This window comes from Tachypleus tridentatus, chromosome 4, assembly GCF_004210375.1.
Source record: "Tachypleus tridentatus isolate NWPU-2018 chromosome 4, ASM421037v1, whole genome shotgun sequence".
Lineage (NCBI taxonomy): Eukaryota > Metazoa > Arthropoda > Merostomata > Xiphosura > Limulidae > Tachypleus > Tachypleus tridentatus.
The window spans coordinates 123,325,786-123,338,285 of NC_134828.1; the positions used below are offsets into that span (position 1 = coordinate 123,325,786).

Consider the following 12,500-nt stretch of genomic DNA (forward strand, 5'->3'; position numbering starts at 1 on the left):
AGCTGGAAATAACGAGCAGATAGATTAAGAAGCTTTACCGAAAATTCAAGCTATGACAATGGTCTTAATTAATGAACGATATGTTTCTGACTTAAAAGAAACTTAATTTTCGGTTCTGTTCTTTGTCTATTTCGAGGAAGAAATCCTTTCTATCAGTCATTCGATTATGATTTCCGTTCCGTTCTTGGTTACTAACCAAATGAACTTTAGCTCGACAATTAGAAAAATAGAAAATTCCCTTCCGTGACTATCTTTTATAATCAATAATTTGGTGTTGTTTCGAAACTAGTAATCACGGGAACCACTTCCACTGTTGCTAGTTTCTTCTTCCATATTCCTAAATTTTAACATCCAACACAGATTTGACAAATAAAAGTTCTCTTATTCTTCTTTATTTTTATCTAGCTAAACGTGATTCATATTTTAAGGAGTGCAGGTATCATGTTTCATAACGTGCTCAAAAAATGTGTTCACTGACACGATCGACAAACTAAGAAAAATATTGGTATCAAGAGGAACACCTAAACAGTTTATATTTGTTCATGTTACTTCTATAAAGTGAGGCTTGTTTTTAGAAAATCGGCCTTCGTAGAATAAAACATACTATTTTTTCCCTGATTGTGTCATAAAGGATATCACTTAAAAGTATACTACATTTCTAGCTCACATCTTTTCTTACGTTGTAGAGAGATCGCAGTTATTATATTTTTATAGTAAAACATGTAATAATAAAAGTTATGTTGTTCATCCATAAGTAGAAAAGTTTTCGCTTTTAAAATTTTCCTTTAAATGAAATCATATGTTAACGGTCCATTTTCAACCTAAAATACAAGTACTGGAAAATTTCTTGACAACGTGAGTCACGCCAACGTACGAATGAAAAGAGGCAAAATATCAGTGATTCTGTCAGGAGTGGGATTCGAACCCACGCCCGGAAGACCGGACTGCGACCTTAACGCAGCGCCTTAGACCGCTCGGCCATCCTGACGTATTTTTTTATTTAAATTTTAATTTATTACTAAACTAAACTAAACTACCGTGGCAGGGGTTCAGTTTAGAGAGAGAGAAATCAGAAGAGTTCTCTCTCCAACTGGGGTGTTCAGGAACTTTGTAGTTCCTCTTCGTCCCCTTTCGTGGATTGTTATTAAGATTAAGTGGTGGTTTTATTATTATTATTATTATTATTTTAATAAATTAATTATCGTTATTATTCTTGACTTTTTGGGTGGAGAATGTCTCACTAAATGTTCTTTTGGGTGGAGGCAAAGGCAGCAGTGGAAAGAAACGCCGGGACCTGTCCCGAAATGAAGAAGTTGGGGAGATGTGAACATGAATGTAAATAATTCAAATTCAGATCAAATTAAACAGCTTGATTCTGGGTCTGGCAAAAAGGTTGCCTAGGCTGGGATCTAGAAATCCAATGCCTGAAGAATTTGATGTGGGGAAACGGAGTGCCCTGAGAAAACCACTTTCACACGATAGGCGCCGAAAGTTTTGCCTGTCGTGTGCCCTGTATCTGAAAAAAGGAATTCATGTTAATAACATAGATTTTATTTATTTAGATTCTTTGTTGAGTGGATTGTGATTCTTGAAATATGTTGTAAGGTGATATGTATTTCGTTGGTGCACTTGATAATTTGTGTAGTGATGCCGTTAGTTTGTTTCTATTTTCTGCTTTTAGATAATATTTGAGAGAAAGTTCTGTTATTCTGTCTCTTATAGTTGGTAAATTACTAATTTGGTGTAGATAATTTGTTGGCGTAAAAGATGGTAAACTGAATGCGGATTTTAATATTTTGTTTTGTTGCACTTGGATTTTTTGGAGTGTGTTGTTTGACATATTGTATGTTACTTGACATCCGTACTCTATTAGTGGACGGATGTGAGCCTTGTATATTTGTATAATGGTGTTCGGTGCGCATTTCGATTGTTTACCAGTTATAGTCTTTAGATATGAAATTCTTTTTCTGATTGATGAGTGTATATTGTTTATGTGTTTTTTCCATGTTAGTTTTGTGTCGAAAGTGACGCCAAGGAATGTGATGTTTTTGCTCATGTTAATGGTTGTGTTTCCAAGTGATAGTTTTATTTTTTCTAGATTTTTTCTTTGCTTCTTTAGTTTTCTATAGAAGGTGATTGCTTGTGTTTTTGTCGGATTTAACACGACCCTCCACATGTTGCTCCATGTTGAGACGTTGTTTAGTGATTTTTGTACGCGAGACATGGCCAATGCTGGGTTTCTGGAGGTGCTCCAGATTGCGATGTCGTCTGCGTATTGTGAATTGTGTGTGTATGTTAGATTTGGAAAAGGTATGTCACTGACGAAAATTATGTATAGAAGTGGAGAGAGGACTGATCCTTGGGGCACTCCTGCCGTTATATTAAATAATTTGGATATGGTTTTATTGACTTTTACTTGTGCTGTTCTATTGGTTAAAAAATTTGAAATCCATTTGACTATCGTAGGATTTATTTGTAGGTGATTTAGTTTGTATCTGATGGCGTTGTGCCAAACGCTGTCGAATGCTTTTTTGACATCTAGGAATACCCCGATGGTTACTTGATTGTTGTTGTAAGCTTTGTAGATTGATTCGGTGAGTCGTGTGAGGTGATCTGTTGTTTGTCTATTTTTTTCTGGAGGCATTTTGAGATTCTGGAAGGATGTTGTTTGATTCGCAAAATGGAGGAGACGGTTGGAGATAATTCTCTCCATCAGTTTGCCAAGGCAGATTAACAGACTGATGGGGCGGAAATTATCTGGATTTGTTCTGTTAGTTTGTTTCTTGGGGATCGTTGTTATGATGGCTTTTTTCCACGTGTCAGGGTAATACCCGGTCGCTAGTGAAATGTTCATGATGTTTGTGAGGTGTTGTAGTAGGAGAGTGGAACTTTTTTTGAGAATAATATTTGGTATTTGGTCATGTCCGGGGAAGTGTTCTTCAAGTTTTGATATTAATCTTCAGTTCGGATATGGTTATTTTTCTATTGATTGAATTTGAGTATGCTTCTAGTGTCTCCGGGAAATCCTGGTGAGAATGAAGCTTGGTTTGTATTTATGTAGTTGTTGACATGGTGTTGGTGTTGTGTGTCGAAATCTACTGAGTTTAAATCGCTAAAAGCGGATTTGTAATAGTCAGCTTTCTCTTCGTCCGTCCTTGCGATTTTATTGTTGTGTGTGATGTGTTGTAGCATGTGATTTGTGTTTTGTCTGAAGCAATACTCTTGAATTTTTCCAGAATTCTTTTGGATTGTTCTTGGTTTTTTCTAAGTTTTTGCAGAAGCTATGCCAATTGTTTTCTCTGACTTTTTAATTTCTTGTTTAATTTTTGTATTTGTTCTATTGATTTCTGTTTTAATGTGTGGATCGCGTGTGATATACTGTGTTCGTCTTAATTGTCTGCGTTTGATTATTAGTGCGTGAATTTCTGGTGTTAGAGTCCATTGAATAAGTGATTGTTTTCTTTTTGATTTAGGAATTGTGTTTTTTATGGTTTCTTTATGGCTTCTGTAATTTGATCAACATAGTTGTCTAGTTCTGCTTTGTTATTTACATGTTCGATTGGATGGGGTAGGTATGAGTCCAGAGAGGCATTAAAAGTGAGCCAGTCTGTTTCAGTGTAGGTGTATGCGGAAGGAGTCACGTACGCCAGAGCTGGGTGGCGCAGGTGAATCATACATGACATGGGGAAGTGGTCACTGGTGATTTCATCATGCACTTTAAAGTTAGATATTCTGTTAACCATGTCCTTGGGTGCAATGATGAAATCGAGTACATCGTATGAGCCGTTAGCGGCTGAGAAGTGTGTAGGTGTATTGTCATTAATTAAGTGCATTTTATTGCTAGAGATAAATTTTTTTATGCATGATCCTCTGCGTGTGTCTCTATTACCCCTTAATTCTGTGTGCGGTGAATTAAAATCTCCAATAATAATTGGTTTGGGTTTATGATTAACACATTTTGAAGGAAGTTAATGTCGATGTCTTTGGTTGGTGAGCAATATATGGCTAGAATCGGAATAGTTAACCGGTTTTAAAGTGGATATTACAAAATGGTCTCATTAATGTCAGATTTTAATGAATCTTCTATTGAGATTAGATGCGATATTTTTGTACTAAAGTAAGTTATCATAGTAAGTTTTAATTTTTTCGAATGGTGGCGCCTTTGAAAGTTAAGAACGTGTTATCCATCTCTTTCTGCATCTTTGGCTCTTTAATATTTTTAATTTTTCCGATCTCATCGCTCTGTCCATAAACTACTCAGCTAGCATTTAAACCACATATGACGAGAGACAAAACCACCATAAGACCCTCAACAGATAGAAACTCAAAGTATCGAACAAACAGAAAGCGTAAGTTACTTTACTGTAAATGAAAATAAAAGAATCGACTTAGTCAATTGATGATCGTAATTTTCAAGAAATGCGAATGAAAACTTCCTAACAAAGCGTTCCTATATTTTTCGATTTCGCGACGTTTATATGATGCAAATATAATATTTTATAATAAATTTCTGGTGTGTATACTCCATAATAACCGAAAACAAAATTATTATCTTTTACTATTCTAGCAAGAACAACATAAGATCTTTCATCTCTTTAACAGTTCTTTAAATCAAACTAAAAGTTGATTAGGAAAGTTATACTTTCCACTTTGCCTTTTGTAAAAATTTATTCGATTTACTTAGGTTTACTAACTCAATTAACCTGTCTAAAACGTCAAAGGTATGAATGTATAATACGGTTGCGAACTGGACATTTTCTGAGATAATTTTCAAAAGGTGCTTTCATATGTTTAAACGAATATTTTAAACATGTACGATCACTGAAAGTGACTTATTTTTACTATATTTCTCATAAAGCCTTTACTGTGCTGCATAATCATCGTTAAATGCATATTTCTACATAAACTTTCTCTTATTCTTCATATTTTCGCTAGATAAAAAAAAAATGTTTATTCACCCAAACAACACAAATGTATGTGCTAAGAACACCAAGACAGACAGGTTTTAATTGCTGTTCTCGTTACATATGAGAAATGAGACCTGTTGTTAAACTTTGTTTCTGAGAAAGCTTCGCAGAATATTATGAGGAAACAGCTTTTTTTTCATTGATTTTCTCCAAAATGAAAAGCTTCTAAAATTATGTGATATATCTTGCACAGCTTTTTTAGGAACGATCTGAGAAGTACCAAATTTTCATATTTTAACGAAACATGTCACAATCAAATTTCTCTTCTTAATTTCGTTTGCATATACATATATAGCGAGATCTCATTTTAAACCACTTGTCGAATGTACGGCATCAAAGAAAAGCAATCGTTTATTTGCAGGCCGTTTTCAAACGTCCAAAGTACATATTCCTCGTACACTTGGAACTGATATTTCCGATAAAGAAATAGCTGATTTTCTCGATTCTAGCCTTAGAAAAATTTATTTTTGAAGGTAATGAGGCAAAATTTAAAGTGTTGTGTGAGTGGTTGAGTTGGAACCAATTCCTGATAAATCAGACTGTTTCCTTAAAGCATGGCCATCATCTTCTTATTTCTGAATTTTAATTGAAATTTTAAATGAACGTTCAACAAGCGTGATGTTTCTGAAGTCGCATTGATCAGTCAGACATGTGTTATCACTATTCATCCTGATGGCTTTTGTTTAATAACTTTTATCGAATGTTTTCGGTCTCATACTATTTAACTATGCTTTCCCCGTCACGAATGAACAGTTAAAATTGTTATTTTAAACTGAAAAGCTGGAAATAACGAGCAGATAGATTAAGAAGCTTTACCGAAAATTTAAGCTATGACAATGGTCTTAATTAATGAACGATATGTTTCTGACTTAAAAGAAACTTAATTTTCGGTTCTGTTCTTTCTCTATTTCGAGGAAGAAATCCTTTCTATCAGTCATTCCATTATGATTTCCGTTCCGTTCTTGGTTACTAACCAAATGAACTTTAGCTCGACAATTAGAAAAATAGAAAGTTCCCTTCCGTGACTGTCTTTATAATCAATAATTTGGTGTTGTTTCGAAACTAGAAATCACGGGAACCACTTCCACTGTTGCTAGTTTCTTCTTCCATATTCCTAAATTTTAACATACAACACAGATTTGACAAATAAAAGTTCTCTTATTCTTCTTTATTTTTATCTAGCTAAACGTGATTCATATTTTAAGGGAGTGCAGGTATCATGTTTCATAACGTGCTCAAAAAATGTGTTCACTGACACGATCGACAAACTAAGAAAAATATTGGTATCAAGAGGAACACCTAAACAGTTTATATTTGTTCATGTTACTTCTATAAAGTGAGGCTTGTTTTAGAAAATCGGCCTTCGTAGAATAAAACATACTATTTTTTCCCTGATTGTGTCATAAAGGATATCACTAAAAGTATACTACATTTCTAGCTCACATCTTTTCTTACGTTGTAGAGATCGCAGTTATTATATTTTTATAGTAAAACATGTAATAATAAAAGTTATGTTGTTCATCCATAAGTAGAAAAGTTTTCGCTTTTAAAATTTTCCTTTAAATGAAATCATATGTTAATGGTCCATTTTCAACCTAAAATACAAGTACTGGAAAATTTCTTGACAACGTGAGTCACGCCAACGTACGAATGAAAAGAGGCAAAATATCAGTGATTCTGTCAGGAGTGGGATTCGAACCCACGCCCGGAAGACCGGACTGCGACCTTAACGCAGCGCCTTAGACCGCTCGGCCATCCTGACGTATTTTTTTATTTAAATTTTAATTTTTACTAAACTAAACTAAACTACCGTGGCAGGGTTCAGTTTAGAGAGAGAGAAATCAGAAGAGTTCTCTCTCCAACTGGGGTGTTCAGGAACTTTGTAGTTCCTCTTCGTCCCTAGTGGATTGTTATTAAGATTAAGTGGTGGTTTTATTATTATTATTATTATTTTAATAAATTAATTATCGTTATTATTCTTGACTTTTTGGGTGGAGAATGTCTCACTAAATGTTCTTTTGGGTGGAGGCAAAGGCAGCAGTGGAAAGAAACGCCGGGACCTGTCCCGAAATGAAGAAGTTGGGGAGATGTGAACATGAATGTAAATAATTCAAATTCAGATCAAATTAAACAGCTTGATTCTGGGTCTGGCAAAAAGGTTGCCTAGGCTGGGATCTAGAAATCCAATGCCTGAAGAATTTGATGTGGGGAAACAGGAGTGCCCCTGAGAAAAACCACTTTCACACGATAGGCGCCGAAAGTTTTGCCTGTCGTGTGCCCTGTATCTGAAAAAAAGGAATTCATGTTAATAACATAGATTTTATTTATTTAGATTCTTTGTTGAGTGGATTGTGATTCTTGAAATATGTTGTAAGGTGATATGTATTTCGTTGGTGCACTTGATAATTTGTGTAGTGATGCCGTTAGTTTGTTTCTATTTTCTGCTTTTAGATAATATTTGAGAGAAAGTTCTGTTATTCTGTCTCTTATAGTTGGTAAATTACTAATTTGGTGTAGATAATTTGTTGGCGTAAAAGATGGTAAACTGAATGCGGATTTTAATATTTTGTTTTGTTGCACTTGGATTTTTTTGGGTGTGTTGTTTGACATATTGTATGTTACTTGACATCCGTACTCTATTAGTGGACGGATGTGAGCCTTGTATATTTGTATAATGGTGTTCGGTGCGCATTTCGATTGTTTACCAGTTATAGTCTTTAGATATGAAATTCTTTTTCTGATTGATGAGTGTATATTGTTTATGTGTTTTTCCATGTTAGTTTTGTGTCGAAAGTGACGCCAAGGAATGTGATGTTTTGCTCATGTTAATGGTTGTGTTTCCAAGTGATAGTTTTATTTTTCTAGATTTTTCTCTTTGCTTCTTTAGTTTTCTATAGAAGGTGATTGCTTGTGTTTTTGTCGGATTTAACACGACCCTCCACATGTTGCTCCATGTTGAGACGTTGTTTAGTGATTTTTTGTACGCGAGACATGGCCAATGCTGGGTTTCTGGAGGTGCTCCAGATTGCGATGTCGTCTGCGTATTGTGAATTGTGTGTGTATGTTAGATTTGGAAAAGGTATGTCACTGACGAAAATTATGTATAGAAGTGGAGAGAGGACTGATCCTTGGGGCACTCCTGCCGTTATATTAAATAATTTGGATATGGTTTTATTGACTTTTACTTGTGCTGTTCTATTGGTTAAAAATTTGAAATCCATTTGACTATCGTAGGATTTATTTGTAGGTGATTTAGTTTGTATCTGATGGCGTTGTGCCAAACGCTGTCGAATGCTTTTGACATCTAGGAATACCCCGATGGTTACTTGATTGTTGTTGTAAGCTTTGTAGATTGATTCGGTGAGTCGTGTGAGGTGATCTGTTGTTTGTCTATTTTTTCTGGAGGCATTTTGAGATTCTGGAAGGATGTTGTTTGATTCGCAAAAATGGAGGAGACGGTTGGAGATAATTCTCTCCATCAGTTTGCCAAGGCAGATTAACAGACTGATGGGGCGGAAATTATCTGGATTTGTTCTGTTAGTTTGTTTCTTGGGGATCGTTGTTATGATGGCTTTTTCCACGTGTCAGGGTAATACCCGGTCGCTAGTGAAATGTTCATGATGTTTGTGAGGTGTTGTAGTAGGAGAGTGGAACTTTTTTTGAGAATAATATTTGGTATTTGGTCATGTCCGGGGGAAGTGTTCTTCAAGTTTTTGATATTAATCTTCAGTTCGGATATGGTTATTTTTCTATTGATTGAATTTGAGTATGCTTCTAGTGTCTCCGGGAAATCCTGGTGAGAATGAAGCTTGGTTTGTATTTATGTAGTTGTTGACATGGTGTTGGTGTTGTGTGTCGAAATCTACTGAGTTTAAATCGCTAAAAGCGGATTTGTAATAGTCAGCTTTCTCTTCGTCCGTCCTTGCGATTTTATTGTTGTGTGTGATGTGTTGTAGCATGTGATTTGTGTTTTGTCTGAAGCAATACTCTTGAATTTTTTCCAGAATTCTTTTGGATTGTTCTTGGTTTTTTCTAAGTTTTTGCAGAAGTTATGCCAATTGTTTTCTCTGACTTTTTTAATTTCTTGTTTAATTTTTGTATTTGTTCTATTGATTTCTGTTTTAATGTGTGGATCGCGTGTGATATAGTGTGTTCGTCTTAATTGTCTGCGTTTGATTATTAGTGCGTGAATTTCTGGTGTTAGAGTCCATTGAATAAGTGATTGTTTTCTTTTTTGATTTAGGAATTGTGTTTTTATGGTTTCTTTATGGCTTCTGTAATTTGATCAACATAGTTGTCTAGTTCTGCTTTGTTATTTACATGTTCGATTGGATGGGGTAGGTATGAGTCCAGAGAGGCATTAAAAGTGAGCCAGTCTGTTTCAGTGTAGGTGTATGCGGAAGGAGTCACGTACGCCAGAGCTGGGTGGCGCAGGTGAATCATACATGACATGGGAAGTGGTCACTGGTGATTTCATCATGCACTTTAAAGTTAGATATTCTGTTAACCATGTCCTTGGGTGCAATGATGAAATCGAGTACATCGTATGAGCCGTTAGCGGCTGAGAAGTGTGTAGGTGTATTGTCATTAATTAAGTGCATTTTATTGCTAGAGATAAATTTTTTTATGCATGATCCTCTGCGTGTGTCTCTATTACCCCTTAATTCTGTGTGCGGTGAATTAAAATCTCCAATAATAATTGGTTTGGGTTTATGATTAACACATTTTGAAGGAAGTTAATGTCGATGTCTTTGGTTGGTGAGCAATATATGGCTAGAATCGGAATAGTTAACCGGTTTTTAAAGTGGATATTACAAAAAAATGGTCTCATTAATGTCAGATTTTAATGAATCTTCTATTGAGATTAGATGCGATATTTTTTGTACTAAAGTAAGTTATCATAGTAAGTTTTAATTTTTTCGAATGGTGGCGCCTTTGAAAGTTAAGAACGTGTTATCCATCTCTTTCTGCATCTTTGGCTCTTTAATATTTTTAATTTTTCCGATCTCATCGCTCTGTCCATAAACTACTCAGCTAGCATTTAAACCACATATGACGAGAGACAAAACCACCATAAGACCCTCAACAGATAGAAACTCAAAGTATCGAACAAACAGAAAGCGTAAGTTACTTTACTGTAAATGAAAATAAAAGAATCGACTTAGTCAATTGATGATCGTAATTTTCAAGAAATGCGAATGAAAACTTCCTAACAAAGCGTTCCTATATTTTTCGATTTCGCGACGTTTATATGATGCAAATATAATATTTTATAATAAATTTCTGGTGTGTATACTCCATAATAACCGAAAACAAAATTATTATCTTTTACTATTCTAGCAAGAACAACATAAGATCTTTCATCTCTTTAACAGTTCTTTAAATCAAACTAAAAGTTGATTAGGAAAGTTATACTTTCCACTTTGTCTTTTGTAAAATTTATCCGATTTACTTAGGTTTACTAACTCAATTAACCTGTCTAAAACGTCAAAGGTATGAATGTATAATACGGTTGCGAACTGGACATTTTCTGAGATAATTTTCAAAAGGTGCTTTCATATGTTTAAACGAATATTTTAAACATGTACGATCACTGAAAGTGACTTATTTTTACCATATTTCTCATAAAGCCTTTACTGTGCTGCATAATCATCGTTAAATGCATATTTCTACATAAACTTTCTCTTATTCTTCATATTTTCGCTACATAAAAAAAAATGTTTATTCACCCAAACAACACAAATGTATGTGCTAAGAACACCAAGACAGACAGGTTTTAATTGCTGTTCTCGTTACATATGAGAAATGAGACCTGTTGTTAAACTTTGTTTCTGAGAAAGCTTCGCAGAATATTATGAGGAAACAGCTTTTTTTTTTCATTGATTTTCTCCAAAATGAAAAGCTTCTAAAATTATGTGATATATCTTGCACAGCTTTTTTTAGGAACGATCTGAGAAGTACCAAATTTTCATATTTTAACGAAACATGTCACAATCAAATTTCTCTTCTTAATTTCGTTTGCATATACATATATAGCGAGATCTCATTTTAAACCACTTGTCGAATGTACGGCATCAGAAAAGCAATCGTTTCTTTGCAGGCCGTTTTCAAACGTCAAAGTACATATTCCTCGTACACTTGGAACTGATATTTCCGATAGAAATAGCTGATTTTCTCGATTCTAGCCTTAGAAAAATTTATTTTTGAAGGTAATGAGGCAAAATTTAAAGTGTTGTGTGAGTGGTTGAGTTGGAACCAATTCCTGATAAATCAGACTGTTTCCTTCAAGCATGGCCATCATCTTCTTATTTCTGAATTTTGATTGAAATTTTAAATGAACGTGCAACAAGCGTGATGTTTCTGAAGTCGCATTGATCAGTCAGACATGTGTTATCACTATTCATCCTGATGGCTTTTGTTTAATAACTTTTTTCGAATGTTTTCGGTCTCATACTATTTAACTATGCTTTCCCCGTCACGAATGAACAGTTAAAATTGTTATTTTAAACTGAAAAGCTGGAAATAACGAGCAGATAGATTAAGAAGCTTTACCGAAAATTCAAGCTATGACAATGGTCTTAATCAATGAACGATATGTTTCTGACTTAAAAGAAACTTTCTTAATTTTCGGTTCTCTTCTTTGTCTATTTCGAGGAAGAAATCCTTTCTATCAGTCATTCCATTATGATTTCCGTTCCGTTCTTGGTTACTAACCAAATGAACTTTAGCTCGACAATTAGAAAAATAGAAAGTTCCCTTCAGTGACTGTCTTTTATAATCAATAATTTGGTGTTGTTTCGAAACTAGAAATCACGGGAACCACTTCCACTGTTGCTAGTTTCTTCTTCCATATTCCTAAATTTTAACATACAACACAGATTTGACAAATAAAAGTTCTCTTATTCTTCTTTATTTTTACCTAGCTAAACGTGATTCATATTTTAAGGAGTGCAGGTATCATGTTTCATAACGTGCTCAAAAAATGTGTTCACTGACACGATCGACAAACTAAGAAAAATATTGGTATCAAGAGGAACACCTAAACAGTTTATATTTGTTCATGTTACTTCTATAAAGTGAGGCTTGTTTTAGAAAATCGGCCTTCGTAGAATAAAACATACTATTTTTCCCTGATTGTGTCATAAAGGATATCACCTAAAAGTATACTACATTTCTAGCTCACATCTTTTCTTACGTTGTAGAGAGATCGCAGTTATTATATTTTTATAGTAAAACATGTAATAATAAAAGTTATGTTGTTCATCCATAAGTAGAAAAGTTTTCGCTTTTAACATTTTCCTTTAAATGAAATCATATGTTAATGGTCCATTTTGAACCTAAAATACAAGTACCGGAAAATTTCTTGACAACGTGAGTCACGCCAACGTACAGAATGAAAAGAGGCAAAATATCAGTGATTCTGTCAGGAGTGGGATTCGAACCCACGCCCGGAAGACCGGACTGCGACCTTAACGCAGCGCCTTAGACCGCTCGGCCATCCTGACGTAGTTTTTTATTTAAATTTTCATTTTT

At 34.6% G+C, this 12,500-nt stretch overlaps 3 non-coding genes across 3 annotated transcripts; all 3 read right to left on the reverse strand.

Annotated features, from left to right (window-relative positions):
* Positions 1-904: 904 nt before the first annotated feature.
* TRNAL-AAG (transfer RNA leucine (anticodon AAG)) lies at positions 905-988 on the reverse strand. The gene has a single exon. It is a non-coding gene; the product is annotated as a tRNA-Leu (tRNA).
* A 5,657-nt stretch (positions 989-6,645) lies between these two features.
* On the reverse strand, positions 6,646-6,729 carry TRNAL-AAG (transfer RNA leucine (anticodon AAG)). The gene has a single exon. It is a non-coding gene; the product is annotated as a tRNA-Leu (tRNA).
* A 5,659-nt stretch (positions 6,730-12,388) lies between these two features.
* On the reverse strand, positions 12,389-12,472 carry TRNAL-AAG (transfer RNA leucine (anticodon AAG)). The gene has a single exon. It is a non-coding gene; the product is annotated as a tRNA-Leu (tRNA).
* Positions 12,473-12,500: the final 28 nt, after the last annotated feature.